Below are 12,933 nucleotides of genomic sequence, written 5' to 3'. Positions count from 1 at the left end.
GCAAAGACTTTGGGACTGGACGGGCCTGCGGTTGAATGGAGGCCCCACCTCCCTGGCGCTAGCTTAGCTGAGTCACCTGCCTCTCTGGGCTCAGTCTGTTCATCTGTACAATGGAACAATAACGAACCTGCACTGAGCCGCTTCAACTGTGGGTTGACACAATCCATGTAAAGTGTAGTATAGCCTGTGCCTGGCACAGGAAGCCTCAGTAGAAGTCAATAAATGCTATTATTCATAGACACCATAGTGTCCCCCCTTGGGGGTGACTCATCACACAGTCAGGTGAACCAGAGGCCATTGGGATGGAGCAAGAGCAGGTCAGTGTGACCCAGGCATCAGAGACTGAGTCTAACCTCCCTGTCCTGCAGTGAGAAAGTTGCCCCAGAGAGGGTGAGAATTGGCTCAAGGCCACCAGCAAGTCTGTGGTCCAGATAAGGCTGGAACCAGGGGCTCCCACCTCCAGTGTCACCCACCACAACCCATGCTGCCCTTCCCTGCCCACCCCCCATGAGGATGTGGGATGTTGGGTCTTCCCAGTGCGGGGCTTCTGCAGTCAGATGGACCTCTGGGGAAGCCTGGCAGTCATCCTGCCAGTCCTCGCAGGGGTTAGCTGTGGCTGCAAAGATGCTGTATAACGAATGACCACAACAGCTCAAGGACACACTGAGCACCCATTGAGCAACAAAACAAAAGCATGGATTTGGCTCTCACACCTGTGGCTCCTTTGAGGTTCGGCTGAGGATGAGCTGATGAGGCTGGACCTGGCGGAGCAGCCAGCTGTCTCATGTCCTGCACCAGCAGGCATGTGCATGGCCAGCCGAGATGTGTTCACCCCATGGCAATGTCAGAGGTACAAGAGGGAAGTGGGAAGACAAACACACACTCTTAGGGTCCAGCCCCAACCTGGCCACCAGCGCCTCGGCCGCATCCAAAGTCCAAGCAGTCATGGCTGGGGCAGCCCGCCCCCTTCTAGGAGCAATTGCAAAGGACATGGATGATTCCGGGGGGATGAAGGGTTGAAGCAGGGAAAAGAATTGCCCACAGCCCTCCTCCCACAGACCCCGTGCAGAGTGCCATGGCCAACGGGCCAGAGCAGTGGAGGTAGCACGTGCATCTTAATAGTCACCTGTCTACCAGCATGTGATGGAAAAGCGTAACTAGTACAGTAAACATCATTGTGTGGTTCTGGCTTCTTTGGCCACTGCAGAGTACAATTGGTTAGGACAAGGCCCACTCAAGAACGATGATAAATACTTAAGATCCCAAGGCACACCCCCAGCCAAGCTTGAAGGTGGCACCCACAGGGCTGGAGTTTGGAAAAATTGGCCTAATCCAGGCCATCTTCTGCTCACAGAACATTTGTGTTTTTAATGGAGACCTCCAAAGAAGAAACGAATGGCACAACAGATGGCGACATTTCTGGCCCTGTAACAGGTGGGGTGGGGGTGGGGGAGAGACCTCAAATCACTAGAGACAAAGACAGCTTTGGGGAACACAGATAAGGACGAGCCTTGGCTAATGTCAGGATTTGGGTGGGAACCACCTAAGAGCCCCAGATCCCAGCCACAATGGTGTTCACATCCATGGTGTGGCAAGAGTTTCTGTGAAAATGATCTAGGGGTCTTAGCTGACCACCAGCTGAAATAAAGACTTGATAGCTAAATGCAGACACGGTTTCCGGCTGCACAAAGAAAACTGTGCTATGTCAGAAGCAGAGGGGGCTGCCACCTGGAGTGTAGCTGGAGAGAACTGCTAACGCCTCCTGTCTGAAGGAATGCTCTCCATTTCTTGCTTTACATTTTCCAAAGGACATCAACAAACCATTGTGCGGCATTGGCAGCATTCAATAGACCCGGGCCAGTTCGTGTGCCAGGGAGTGAGGTGGTTCAGAGATGGGACCAGAACCACAAGCAAACTGAGTCACCCTAAGACTGGAGCCCAGAGCTGGGGTCTCCCACCTGCAGACAAGCTGCTGCAGGGCCCCTCTGTGTGCGGTGCAGATCTGTGTTCCCTCCGCATGGAGGCTCAGAGGATGGGCCACACCTACTGTGCACAGGTGCACGAGGCACGGCTGGTCCGGCTCTACTGCGGGTGTTACAGAGAGGAGACTGAGGCTGAGAGGGTGTGGGAGCCGCAGCACCGCATGCACAGTCCCGGGGTCTCAGTGACAAGTGACAGAAGCCACATGCAACTGACGAATAAAGAGAAGCACATCATTCAAATAAGTGGCGCGTCAGCAAGGAACATGGCAGCAGAAAGCCCTGCCTGTGGGCCAGCAGTGTGAGAGACGCAGGCCAGGGCACAGGCTGCAAGCTCTGGGCCCAAGAGCCACTGGCAGGCGTGTCTCATTCCAGAGAAAGACGTGGAGGAGGAAGCCCCACAGCTCCTGGGGATGCCACAGCCGGGCCTGCCTCTCCCGGACAGGATCTGCCTTGGGGCCTGGCCCATGGAGGACACGCGAATGAAGGAACAAATGAAGGAATGAATGAACCAGTGCTCTCTGAACACAGGTGGCACGGCACAGGGCACAACACTGTGACTGTGCACCAACTCAAACCCCTGCACCCAGGCCCCGCCCACCCACCAAGGCCCCGCCCACCACAGGCCCTGCCCACCGCCAGGTCACTTGCACACGCTTTATTTGGTTAATTTAATTTTTTTATTGTAACATAGTTGATTGTACATATCTGTAGGGTACAGCGTTGAATATCAATACTCGTGAGCAATATGTGCTGCTCAAATCAGAATAGTTATTATATTCAGTAACATACGCTGTCATTGCTATTCGTGGCCATTTACCAAGTCTTCCCCAGTCCCCACCCCACCACAGAATTTGGCTCATGGCCACACCCCCCTAGGACACGCCTCATCTCAAGCCCTTCCCCACTTCAGAGACCCCACCCCCCCCAGCCCCATCCCCACAGGCCCCGCCCCGTCCCTACCCCTCCCCCTCACTCTGCACTTAGCTCCTCCTCAGCACCTCTTGCCTTGTCTTTCCTGCTCTCACCTCCTGCATCGTCCGCAGTGGCCCATGGCATTCCCCTGCTTGAGGTCCCACCTTGGCTCCCTCTCCCCACTGAGTGACTTTGGATGAGGCCTCTGTTCTCTCTTCTGCAGGATGTGGTGAGAGCATGTGCCTGAGAACCAGCCCGGAGGCCTCCTCATAGGGCGCCTGCCACTGGGGTGGGACATAAATGAAGATGATTCAGGGGTGCCAGGGAGGGACTATTCCCAGCCACCACCCCACGACACAATCTCCAGGGCTTGCACTTTACGGTTTACATGGGATTTTCCTGCCTGTTATTTCTCCAATTGCTCAGGGTCCCCATGACATGAATTTCTGATGGTTTTCTCCTCTTCTGGGTCTAGTCCCCCAACTTATCCCAGGCACCTGACCCCTCTGCATCCGTCTGGTTCTGGTGGGGCAGACCCTATCCTGATGCAGGGGTGCTGATGCACGGGCTGCCTGGCACCTGGGCAGGGTCCTGGATGCACATGACCTGAGTCCACCCAGTCAGAGCTCTGCTCAGAGCCTTGGCTGTGGTCACTGGGGAAGAGGTCATGCCCCTCTCTCTGATCCCTGATGGGCTGTGAGGCTTTGCTGGGTGCTCACACCAGCTCTGGCTCCACAAGGGGAGAGACCGCCTGAGAGGAAGCCGGTAGAGAGGGGTGCATCTGAGCGGCTGGATCCAGCTGTGCCTGAAGGGAGACCTACAGCTACGCACTTTGCCTTTGACTTGGGTTTCTGATGCCCGAGATGAGAAAACCGAGTTCCAGAGAGCCTGGGACCTCTGCTGGGGCACACGTGAGCGGACATTTACCTCAGGTCATGAGACACCAAACGCTGTCTTCCACACCCGACAGCCTCCCTGCTCCAAAGGCACTGAAGGACATGCGCTTGTGTGTGAGAACGTGTGTACAAGTGTGTGAGTGTGTGTGTGTGTGAGCAAGTGCGTGCACGTGCATAGGAGAGCTTGTGTGTGTGTGTGAGCAAGTGCGTGCACGTGCATAGGAGAGCTTGTGTGTGTGTGTGAGCAAGTGCGTGCACGTGCATAGGAGAGCTTGTGTGTGTGTGTGTGTGAGCAAGTGTAGCAAGTGCGTGCACGTGCATAGGAGAGCTTGTGTGTGTGTGTGTGAGCAAGTGCGTGCACGTGCATAGGAGAGCTTGTGTGTGTGTGTGTGAGCAAGTGCGTGCACGTGCATAGGAGAGCTTGTGTGTGTGTGTGTGAGCAAGTGCGTGCACGTGCATAGGAGAGCTTGTGTGTGTGTGTGTGAGCAAGTGCGTGCACGTGCATAGGAGAGCTTGTGTGTGTGTGTGTGAGCAAGTGCGTGCACGTGCATAGGAGAGCTTGTGTGTGTGTGTGTGAGCAAGTGCGTGCACGTGCATAGGAGAGCTTGTGTGTGTGTGTGTGAGCAAGTGCGTGCACGTGCATAGGAGAGCTTGTGTGTGTGTGTGTGAGCAAGTGCGTGCACGTGCATAGGAGAGCTTGTGTGTGTGTGTGTGAGCAAGTGCGTGCACGTGCATAGGAGAGCTTGTGTGTGTGTGTGTGAGCAAGTGCGTGCACGTGCATAGGAGAGCTTGTGTGTGTGTGTGTGAGCAAGTGCGTGCACGTGCATAGGAGAGCTTGTGGGTGTGTGTGTGAGCAAGTGCGTGCACGTGCATAGGAGAGCTTGTGTGTGTGTGTGAGAGCGCACGTGTGAGAGCGTGTGTGTGCTGTAATTGCCCTGAGCCCCTGGCAGAGGAAACAGACAGGAGCTCACCCAAGGCAGAGCGTAGAAGCTGGAGAGCCTTGTCCAGTCACGAGGTTGGCTCTGGCTACCACCCCTGCACGGCCCCCTTCTCTAAGTGCGTGGGAGCTGAGGACGTGTCATGTGGAGTGGGCATTTCCAGAAGTGTTGGGCTGGGCTGCAAAGCACCAGAATCCTCTGCTCCCTGGACCTTCCACCCCAGTGGGGCCCGGGATCCCAGTGCGTGGCTAAGGCCAACAGCTTTTACCTGGCATGGAAATCAGGACCCAGGAGGAGTGGATTCCTGGGAACAGCCTTCAACTAGCAGCTTCCTGAAGCCTGCATAACTGGGCCTGGGTCTTTATCAGGGAGAATTCCATGGCCACACGAGCCTTGGTCACCCTCCTTCCCTCTGTGATAGGTGGCACCAAGGGGCCTAGCCTTCCTGCCACCACCTGACCTCCCTTCCAGAAGCTCTGCATGGGCTCCACCCTCCCCTCCATGCACAGTCCCCACCCCAGCCCTGCCTCACTGAGATCACAGCCCCCTCCCACTGACCCCCCCACTGACCTTTCTGCAGCCAAATCAGATCTGCGTTCCCTGACGGATACCCCGCGTCACCGCGATCACTCACCTCCAAACTCCTTCTGCGGAGAATCCCCTCAGGCACGGTGCGGTCAGCACCACGCTCAGCCAGTGAGCGCACCGGCCATCCCTACATAGGATCCGAACCCGCCACGGGGCCGGCCCCAGTTTTAGGTTTTCTTATCTGGGAATGATCCACTCAGCCTGCTCCCACTCTTGATACCTGGAGGTGGGTGCGCATTTGGGTGAGCCGTGCAGGGCATAAGCCCCTCTCTGAATGGGTCTTGGCGAGCACGAGCTCTGAGGCAGGACTTCCCACTTCAGACAGGTCGTGCCTCTCACAAGTTGTGAGAGCCCGAGAGCACTGCTTCACCCTCTATGCTTTAGTTTTCCCAGCTGCAAAGAGGGGCACTAGCAATCGTCTGGCCTCCCGGGTATGCTCCGACAGTAATGAGATGACGCACATGGACCGGGGGTGGGGGCTGGCCCCCCACCAGTGCTCGTGTTCTGGGGCTTTCATCATTGACGCCGTCGGCCCCAGTCTAGCAGGAACCTGACTTTAAGCATCTCCCCATCTTGTGGCACGGCGGTTCTGCTAAAACTGGATAGTGTCGCCCACAAACCCCCCTATGTGGGGGAGCCACAGCATTGTATTGGTGCCCACGTCAGCGACTCTGTAGACAAAGGCAGCCCTGGCACGTCAGAATGAGGGGCCTGTTAAACAGCAGATATGCCTAGTTTTCCCAGGTCTTTAGATTTAAAAACACAATGGTTCCGCTTTAGTCAGGTCCCTCCTGGCCCCCGGGCTGTACACCCGCAGTGGAGACCCTGGTCCACAGCCCACCACAAGACCCCCAGGTTTGGGCCTGGCCTTCTCATCTCTGCCTCACGTCCCCTCCTCTCCCCCGCCAGCCCTAACAGACCTCCCCGCGCTCTGCCCAGCCCAGGTTGCTTCGTGCCTCCCAACTTGGCCCGGCAGCCCCTGCCCCGGATGCCTCTGCCCACCTCTTCCATGTGGCCGATTTCTACCTGGCCTTCGGACACTGCTTCCGCGCACCCAAGCGGGAGTTCATCCTCCCGGCTCTGGGCCCCTCTGTCCTTCGGGGCTTGCCACCCTCCCTCAAGTGTACGCGGTGTTTGTGCCCCCCCAGCTCCCTCCCAACAGAGGCCAGGTGTCCCTTACCCTGGATCAGCAGTTCTCAAATTGGGGGGAGACATTTTTGGTTGTCACATCTTGGGGGTTGCTACTGGCACCTGGTGCATGGAGGCCAGGGATACAGCTCAACACCGCACAGTGATGGCCTCCACCAGAGAATGATCCGGCCCCAGATGCCAACAGCGCCGACAGTGCTGAGACCTGGCACCGGCAGTGCTGGTGGAGTGTGCGGAATGGAGCAGCAGGCAGGGCCCCGCACGCTCTGAAGCAGTGCCCGCATTACTTTTCTCTTGCCCTAATCCTGTTGTCAGAAGACAGCCAAGGAAAACACGTGCAAGTCCCCACTGACCGGAGCATGCGGCCTTGAAGAATTAGGTTTCACAGTAATTAGGCCCATCCGGTGCATGAGCCGGCGAGGCCGGGCCACGCCTCCTCGACAGACCACTGACCCCAGGACACAACAGGGATGAGGTGACCGGCGATGGGGTGAGGGCGTGCGGGGGACAGACACTGAGGGGCAGGGGGTGATGAGGGTGACAGGATGATAGGGAATGGGTGATGGATGTGGAGGGTGTCCAGATGGTGCTCTCGGGGTGACGAGGTGACAGCACTGCTAGGGGCCAAGGCAGCACCTCTGACGTCCTTAACTGGGGAGGGTCTTGGTAGAAGACAGGTGGCCTGGGCCATTGACTTCAGAGGCCAGCTGAGGACAGCAGAGCCCGTGGCGTGCCCCCTCCTTTCCCTCGGTTCCTTCCCCCGCTCCCCCCTCCAGGCCCCTCATGCTCAGGAGCCCCTTCTTTCTGTGTCCTTTTTTCTCTTCCTCTGTTTCTCTCTTTCTTTCTGCCTCTCTCCCACTGGGTCCCTTTCTGTCTTTCTGCTTCTTTCTCTCCCTCCCTGTCTCTCTCTCCATCTTTTTCCGTCTCTAGATCTCGCTGCCTCAGTCTCCTTGTCTGATCCTCTTTCTCTGCTCCCCTGGACCCGTGCCCCGACCGCAGGCACCTTCAGTGCCCCCTTCTCCCTGACCCGCCCCTGTTTCCACACAGCTCATCCCCACACGCTGGAGTCTGAGGGGGTCTGGGCAGCCCACGGTGCCTCCCTCATGGCTGGGCACCCTCTCCCAGTGGCCTGGAGGCAGATGAGGCAGACAGGAGCTGCCCAGCCACGCGAGGACCCTGGGGAGCGGTGCTGGCTCCTCCGGGTCTGGGTCCTGGCTGTGTCCGCCTCTCGCATCCCTGTGCCTCTGAGGAGCAGCCATGTGTAGGACTTCCCACAGAGACCACACACGGAATAACCTCGACAGTGTGGATGATAGGAACGCAGTCACTATTTGTTTCTGATACTCAATGTAAGTTATTTAATTGCACATCTATATAATTTGCTTTTCCTAATGCCTGTGTTAACACCCAGGTCACACATCCCCTGAGTGCAGCAGCTGGCTGGGGGCAGGCCCCTGGCCGTGCCGGCTCGTGGCAGGGCCTTCTGTGCTGGATGTGGGTGGCACTGGCTGAAGGTGGGAGACATGGGTCCGTGCACCAGCCACCTTTCGTCATTGGAGAAAGTTCTGCTGGCTAGTGCCACTCCAGCCTTTCATAAATCATATTTAAATGTTCCGTCCTTTGCAAAACTGGGCCACACCGTGACAGAGAAGCTTGTACACCTACACTTGGGACATGAATGGGAGTTGCCCTGGAGCCGGGGGGTGATGGCATCAAGAATTGGCGTGAGACCCTGGCATGGAAAAGGGTCTCAGTGCAGAGCTGGGCTTGCAAATCCACATGCTTCTATCTTGTGAGAATGTTCCCAGACTGCAAGCCCTGCAGGGTCTGGGGACAATTGCTTAGCACTTGTCACAATGCTCGCTAAAGGTGTGTTGGACACGTTTATATTTGTATAAAGGTGGTTATATAAGTTCCACCTGGAGCTGGGGTTCAACTCCTGGCCTCACCTCTGTGAGTGGCTGGTGTGGACACCTGTGAGCGGCTCCTCCATATACCCCCTTGTTCAGGGGCAGCCGCCAGTTTTCCTTGGGAGCCCCCCACCTCGGTCTGTGGTTTGTGAGGGGCTGTCCGGGCCCAGCCCGCCCCCGCCCGCCACTGCGCCTGTCACAGCCATGAGCTCTGTACTCCAGTCAGGGCCCGACCCAGGCTCTTCCTTGGGCTCCTGGAAAAAGAGGTTCTTTCCCTGAAGGCTGCTGATGGCTGGGAGGACCCCCCACCAATACTGGGGCCAGGCACTGTTCCCCTCCCTGGACCCGCCTGAGCTCCTGGGCTCTTCATTTACATGAGCCAAGGCGTTCCCTTCTGTGTGTGAAAGAGTCAGGTTGGTTTCCATCACTGGCAACCAGCAGAGTCTGGGTTGAGGTGGCAGTCACTTCATTTCAACGTCTCCATCTGTAAACGCAGGCTATGCCAGCGTCCCCAAGGCTGGCTGTGCAGATGAACACTGCCATCTCCAAGCTCCGAGGTGAGATGGCTTCGTGGGCAGTCCAAAGTCAGAGGCTGCGGCCGGGGAGCCAGGCAGCCCAGCGAAAGACTCTGCAGATGCCCAGCCAGGACGGGAGACCGAAGTCAAGATGCGCTGGAGTGTAAGCAGGAGGGATGGCACAAACGGTCCAGGTCATTTCATTCTTCACTCAGTCACTGGCACCGAGTCTGTCCCGGGCCTCAAGGAGGCTAGAGAGGGGCAGACGGGGCCACCTACTCTCCAGACAGACACGCACCTCAGGGTGAACTGCAGCTGAGGAGATGGGGCAGGCGCCAGGGAGGGCCACCAATGTGGTCCCCATTCATTCAGCTCACTGTCCAACGAGGCCATCTCTGTACCCCGCATATGCCTCACAGCCTCGACAGCTCATGGAGTCATAGCTGAGCTCTGGGAATGCCAGGCCTGTCCCCCATCGATGCCACTTACCCCTCCTGCAAGCATGCCTCCCCGCAGCCCTGCCCTGAGCAAACCAAGCCTGAGGTCCTCTGCTGGCCCTCCCCACTGGCTCTGTCGGGTGACTTCTTGCTCCATCCTCAAGGTCCAGATCCAGCATTTCCTCCCCTAGGAAGCATTTTTTGATGCACCCACTAAAGCTGGGCTCCTCCCCACAGACCTGACCACAGCACTTGTCACCAACGTCCCACCGGTCCTTCCCCATGAGAGCACAGGCTACATCATGCCAAGGCCAGCCCCCAGGTCTAGCCCCCAGCAGCAGAGGGTGGGCGCAAACAAACAGAAAGGCAGGAACTGCTTTCTCTGACCGTCCCTGGGAACCACAGCCAGCTCCTCCGAGGAAGACCAACTCACAGAGGCATTTATTTCATTAAAAGACGCACAGAAGAAAGAACGAACTCCGGAAAAGAGGCATTCTTGGAAGTAACTTGTGCTCTAGACCCAGCTGAGTGGACGGCTTTTCTCTTTTCTCTGATTTTCTCGTCCCATTCCATCTTGGTCAGATATTCAATACTTCCTTTTGGAGAACACATACATTTGTTTGACTTGGAATATTGAATTTGGAGGCTGTTCAGCAATTTCAAATTTCAGGAGTGGGGCAGTGGGGAGACACTGTAAATTAAAAAATTCTTTCCTCCTCGGTTTCTACCCAAGACTGTATATTTTTTGATGGCAAAATTAGGGATTAACTATAAACATCTGTTTGTTCGGTACTGACATGGTTGTGAGAACAATTACCAAAGCCATTGAGGTGGGGGAGGGTTCGGATGCTGCAAGTCCACAGTAGAAAGCTCAGGGTCTCCTACCAGGCTTCTGGAGGGGTAGGAAGAAGGGATAGGGAGCAGGAGAGAGAGGTCCAGGAGAAAGCAACAGGGAGGCCCTCCTTCCCCCATGGGCACGTGCACAGACTTCAGACCATCACATGCCCCCCACCACCACCCCAGCCCCAAGTGTCCCTCTCCCCAGCCTCCCAGCCCTGATCTTTCTACTCAGTCCTCATTGTCTGGAGCAAAATTCCCTCCACAGCCTTGGCAGGTCTTTCCTGAGCACCTACTGTGCATCAGGCACTGTGCTAGGCTCAGAATGAGGCTGTGGACAAGATAGAAGTGTGGCTGCTCACATGGCCGCCATACTCCCCGTGAAGGAATGGCCACTGAATCACTCAGTTCATGATGAATCTGTTCATGACAGTGATGGCAGGCAGATGGCTCACTGGAGAAAGATGGGGCAGCTGTGTCAGTGAGTGACGGGAGCCAATGGGCTTGGGGCTCAGGGAAGGCTCTGGAGAGAGCGATCCTTGAGTAGAGCCTGGAAGGATAAAGAGGAATTAACAAAGCAAGGGAGGTGGGGAGAACCTTCTAGGCAGCGAGCGTGGCCTATGCAAAGGCCCTGGGGTAGGAGAGTGTGCCGATCTGGGGCTAAATAAGGCCCATGAGTGCAGAGAGCATGCCGGTGTGCAGGGTGTGGCTGAGGCTAAAGCCCCAGAAAGCCTCTGAAGGCTTTTCATCTCAGCCAGGGAAAAGATCAGATCTGTGCTTCAGGGAGATCCGGCCAAAGACTGGTGATGGACAGAAGCAGAGCTGTGGGGAGACCCTTAAGGAGAAGTGAGCTCCATGGAGGTGACGGAGCTTGGTGAAGGTGGAAGCAATGGATGGTGATCTGATGAGACCCAGGAGCTGGCGATGCCATTTGCTGCAGCAGGGAGCAGGGGAGCAGGAGCCTCAGGGGGAGGGTGGTGAGTCTGAGGTGCCAGCAACACATCCAAGGGGCACCAAGGAAGAAATTGGGTCTCGGTGGCTGAAATCAAGGAGAGGCCTGGGCCAGGAGTCCCTGCTGGGAGTTCCCAGAATGAGGGTGATGCGGGTGACTTGCAGTGAGGGGGCAGGGACTAAAGGCAGACCCCAGGGAGCCCTGGCGTGAAGCGTGAGAAAGAAGAGCAGCCCCAAAAGGAGTAGGTGGCGGGGGGAGATACTGGGCAGGTGGGGGTCATGGAATTAGGGAACTGTATTTTAGGAGGGAGCCACCTGCTGCGGATGGTCAGGAGGTGACGGTGGCCCTCTAAGGGAGGCAGTCGGTGTGTTTCCTTTGTCACTGCTCGTGACACCCCTGTGAAGTAGTTGCGCTATTGGCCTCACGTGACAAGGAGGAAAACTGAGGCACCTAGAGGTGAAAGGACCTGCCCGAGGCTGCAGAGCTGGGAAGCGGCAGCAGCAGGATGTGACCCAGGCAGTGTGGGTCGGGCCTGTGCTGACCACCGCACACATTGCCTCTCGACAGGAGGCATTAAGGGGAAGCTCTGGGTGTGCTGACGTGAAGGTCACTGGTGACGGCACTGGTCAGCTCGGGCTGCCGTAACAGTCCCACAGACTGGGGGGCTCAGAGAGCAGACATTTATCACCTCACAGTCCCAGAGGCTGGAGGTCTAAGATCAAGGTGCCGGCAGGATCGGTTCCTCCTGAGGTCTCTCTCCACAGCTTGCAGGTGGCCATCTTCTTCTCCCTGTGTCCTCACACGGTCTTTCCTCTGAGTGTCTGTGTCCTCATCTCCACTTCTTACAGGACACCACTCAAGTTGAATTAGGGCCTACCCTAATGACCTCATTTTAACTTGATCACCTCTTTAAAGGCCCCATCTCCAAATACATTCTGAGGTCCTAGGAGTTAGGTCTCCAACACAGGAATTTTGGGACACAAAACTCAGCCCATCGCAGCGACCTTACTGAGAGCAATGTTGGGGGAGAAAGCCAGACAGGGAGGGCGTGGACAGCGTGAGAAGAGGAGAACTGGAGGCAGCTGGGAGAGCTCCTCCTCAGGGAAGTTGAGCTGTGAACAGAGGTGTGCCAGTTCTCTGTGGCAGGGTAACAAATCATGCCAAAACTTACAGGCTTAGACCATTTATTTTTCTATGGCTGTGAGTTGAACAGACAGTTCTCCTCCCCCACCTGGGCTTGGCTGGGGCCCTGGGGTAGCTGGAGGGCTAAAGTGGCCTCAGCCACACATTGTAGCTGGTGGGCAATATCTCAGTTTTCAGCCATGCATCCTCTCCACATGGCTGCTTGAGCTTCCTCACTACATGGTGGCTGGGTGTCAAGACCCAGCACTTGCAGAGGAAACGCCCAGGCCGCAGGTACATATTTAGCCCATGCTTGCTAACATCCCATGGGCCATGGCTACTCACGTGGCAAGCCCAGATTCCATGTGGGAGTCATGGCCCCACGGGGGGCCACCAAAATCAATATGCTGCAAGGTCAAGACACAACAGAATGGGAAGGGACAGAATGTGGCAGGATGTGTTTAATAGATGGTAGTGACTTGCTCGTGTTCAAGAGCTGAGCAGAAAGAGTGAAAGAATCAGTGTAGAAAGGAGAGGCTGAAGATTGTGGGAGCAGAGTGATGATTTAGACATGGAGAGCTGTGCTTTATTGAGCATTCACTGCATGCTTCATTCTAGACAGCCCAGTAACGCAGTTCCTATTTGCACCCCATTGTACAGTTAGGGCTGAGCTGGGTGTGCAGCGGAGCCAAGAC

Source organism: Galeopterus variegatus, unplaced genomic scaffold (genome assembly GCF_000696425.1).
Source record: "Galeopterus variegatus unplaced genomic scaffold, G_variegatus-3.0.2 Scaffold1755, whole genome shotgun sequence".
Taxonomy (NCBI): domain Eukaryota; kingdom Metazoa; phylum Chordata; class Mammalia; order Dermoptera; family Cynocephalidae; genus Galeopterus; species Galeopterus variegatus.
The sequence above is the reverse complement of the archived record's forward strand: the minus strand, read 5'-3'. Positions refer to the sequence as shown.